Genomic DNA, 3863 nt, shown 5'->3' on the forward strand with positions numbered 1-3863 from the left:
CGCGGAATATGGGTGTCTTTTGTTTTCCCATTTTCTATGAAGTTCGCCCGTGCGTACTGTACCGCGTTCGCAATAAACACGAGCCACGACGAGGGAGCGCGGGAGACACATATTATCCCGATTATTTATATTTAAGATCGAGTGTTTTACCACATCTTCGCGCGTTAATTTATTCGATTTTCCCCCTCGGCTCGAAGGCATCCCGACATTGTACACAGTTATTAAAAAGCGTTCCGCGATATCGTGACCCCCGGCGCTCTGCGCTACCGAGCTTACGAGACCCCAAATATCCTCGTGAGTCAAGTCTCGCACCGGGCGAAACGACAAGCCGGTCGGCCCGCGTGTTAAAGCCGTCGAAGTGAAAGACAGCCCCACGTAATCGCTCGCGTTAGCGGAATTAACAGCGTAAGAATAGATTTCGCGGAACGCGTTTTCTAAATGTTTAGCGATATCGGTGCTTTCGACGGGTGGGAGAATCTTTATACTAGCCTCTCGTCCTAATATATGGAAATTTCTAAACCGCCGCGCGTTTTCCTCTCGTATTTCAATATAATTAAACTTAACATTACCGCGTTCGTGAGGAACTTCTTCTTCTTCTTCCTCCTCCATAGACTCCTCTCTCGCCGGTTCCATTTCGGAGGAGGAGAGAACGCGTCCGCGTGTGCCTCCTTGTTGTACTGTAAAAGAATAATGCAAAATAATTAGAAACGCGAGCTCTGTAAAAATATTTAATATTTTAAGCCATCTTATAACTTACGTTCGAATCTACTCTTCCGGCGTTAAATTGAAATACGATAATTCCTGACTAGAACCCCATACGGGGGAATCGGGAAAAATTCGTAATTCCGGGGGGATTTCCTCCCACAATATTCTTTCCCATTTCGCTTCTTCTCTTTTCACGTCGGGAATATACGGTATACGATCTTCCTCTTCGTCGGAATGGCGACTAACTCAGTTCTAATTTCATTTACAATTAATTCTAATTTCATTTAGTTTTGATTAAATTCGAATGTAAATAAAAATAAATATCTAGTGAATTCCGCGTGGGTTTGCACGCAAAAGTTCTCACCTGCTAATGTTAAAGAAAGCGGCTCCCGATAGCGGCGAATGTTTTCTCCATTGCCCCCGGCATTGTCGTCCTCGTCGTCATCGCGTTCCTCTCCCTCATTACTCTCCTCGATGCCGTCTTCGTCGACATTGATCTCGTTGCCGCCGTCATTGGCGACGACGACGACGACGTTGCCATCATCGCCGTCGTCGTCGTCGTCGTCGTCGTCGCTGTCGTCGTCGTCCTCGTCGCTGTCGGATCTATCTCCACCGACTCTGGCGACGCTATCGCCGTTGTCGGTGTTACCGTCGTCGCCGTCGGTGTCGTCCGCACCGACAGCGGCGGCGTCTAGCGTTTCGCTAGCGCCGGTATCATTTTCGATGTTTTCTGAAAATAAAATTATACCCATATCGTATGAATCAATTTTAACATGACAACTTTTGTTATTTTATAAATATTTAACCGCCTTACCTATGGGCTCAGCAGCGACGACGACGGGCTCGTTCACAAGCGTTTCCACACTGCAGATGCTATCGGAATCCCATAAGTCGGCTTCCGATGACTGAGCATTATTACGACCTAAAAATTATTTTGGTATTAGATAATTTATCCGATAAACTGCCTTAAATCCTCTCTCTCGATTTGTACTTACGCGAAGTCGCTTGACTCGGGTAAGCTGGTTCCTCCGCGAGGCGTTTACGACCCCGCGGAAGAAGCTCAAGCGCCTCCTCGCCACTGCTACCGACGGCTACGAGACTCGCTCTTATAAAACGATAAAAACAATAATTATTCTAAAAATTCGTGTAAATTACTTAGTTTTAGTTTTCGTTATAAAATTGATATGTTTTAACTTACCCATTGTAGGATATCGCGTTGGCGATAATATCCCACACGTCTTCGACGTTCTCTTCAAAATCCCGTCGAAATATTAGAATTTCACGGATTATTCCCAACAATTTCGGATCACCCCGAAATTTGTCACACTTACACAAAAGCGCTAGCAGCGTGCTGCTACAAGCGCATGCAAAAGAATAAAATATGTTATAATTTTCCGCGTCATAGGCGGAAATACGCGTCAAATATCGTATGCTATCGATATTCACGGCGTTTGAAGCCGTAACCAATAATAAGCCAATAATAAACTCGCGCACTAACGTACCCACTCGCGACATTGTATTGGGGTCTTACGACAGAAAACTGACGGTAGAAAATGCGAAACCGGAGTTTTCTCCTCGCATATATACCCTCAAAATCTTATTCCTCTCTCTCCTAGGACAAAACGGTTCTCCCAGGAAAAAAGGGCGGATTTTTAAAATTATTAGGGTTTATCGTTGCTCGGTAAATATTGAGGTGAATAGTAAGACCCGACGGATTAAGCGTTTTCAAAATTGTTTTTTCTACCGGATGCGTGACCATTCGCCGACAAAGGAATGATACGGATATATAACGGTGCGCTTCCTCTAGGAAAATAATTATGTTAAAAAGCGAATTCCGATCGTATCTTTGACGGCAATCCTCGCGCTGACTCAGAAGACGCTGGCTGAAATACTGTTAGCTATTTTTTCGCTTGTGGCGGCTATTACAATAACCTGCTAATTCGCGACATATTCCAAATACGTCTGTTTATATCTCGCTCCGCTTCATTAGAACGCGAGAATACTTGTTTTTTTTTTTTGGTGCGTGTCTTTCGACGACACGAGCACGGCGGCTGCACGGTGCCTGCACACGCACCTGCCAGGCTCGCTTTTTTTCAAACCGGAACCCGGAAAACATGACGAAACAATCAGCTACGTGCTAAAACCTAAGACAAAATGCGAGAGCCTAAACATACAAAACAAAAAATAAAAGGAGAGTTTAAAATATTGTCGCCGGTTACGGCAACCGTTGCGTTTAAGAAAAAAGAAAATGCGATAAGATGAAAATATGCCTGAGAGAATTACGACGTCGTAATGACTAACATTAAAAGGAGGCTGAATATCAGGTATAAAATATTATCGTTGTTCGTCATAAACTAGTGCGCTTAAAGTCCCCTGCATTCCAAAAAACAGAAAAATCCAGAAAATTTCAGAAAAACACTTCCTAGAAAATTCCAGAAAAACACTTTCTAGGAAAGCGCACCAGAGAAGCGTAACTGAAAAATGTTATTAAATAAACATTTTTGACACGCGTATACTACCTCTCTCTATGCATTTTTCACACTCTCGGGAACCTATAAAACCGCTCTTGATCGCTCACGGGTTTCATACAATCGGTAGTGCTCCGATAGTCACGTTTCGCTGTTACGAAAAGTCAGCGTTTGTTAAAATTATTCACGGGTTATTCGAGGGGCGAGTGTCGTGAGAAATATAATGGCCGCTAACAAGCAGAATATCGAGAAGGACGGATGTAATAACACCCGCAGTGACATCACAAGTGGTCGAAACTTTAATCGAAAGAGTAACATGTTACTGTCTACAACATACACTTTAAACAATTCGGATACGAAGAGGGTGCAAGTGGGACTGCAAGCAAACGACGCAGGAAGGTACGAAGCGACGATAAAACTAATCGGAAATTCGACGGATTATATCTACCTCGAACTCAAAACGTGGCAGAAGTTTCAAGAGGAATTTGATCTCGTGCATGCTTACTTGCGCGGGGTTGATAAAATTACGCCACAACCCTTGATCCTGTAACCGCGATTCGTTGCGGGTTTGAATCGCTTGTCGGATCGGGTTTGTGATAGGCGGAATAATTGAGAAACAGTGTGTTAAGAAAATAATAATGAATAATATATTTAAAATACTAAACTGATGATAATGACAATATATATATC

This window comes from Odontomachus brunneus, unplaced genomic scaffold, assembly GCF_010583005.1.
Source record: "Odontomachus brunneus isolate Ranch 3 - 2012 unplaced genomic scaffold, Obru_v1 Obru_scaffold_070, whole genome shotgun sequence".
Taxonomy (NCBI): domain Eukaryota; kingdom Metazoa; phylum Arthropoda; class Insecta; order Hymenoptera; family Formicidae; genus Odontomachus; species Odontomachus brunneus.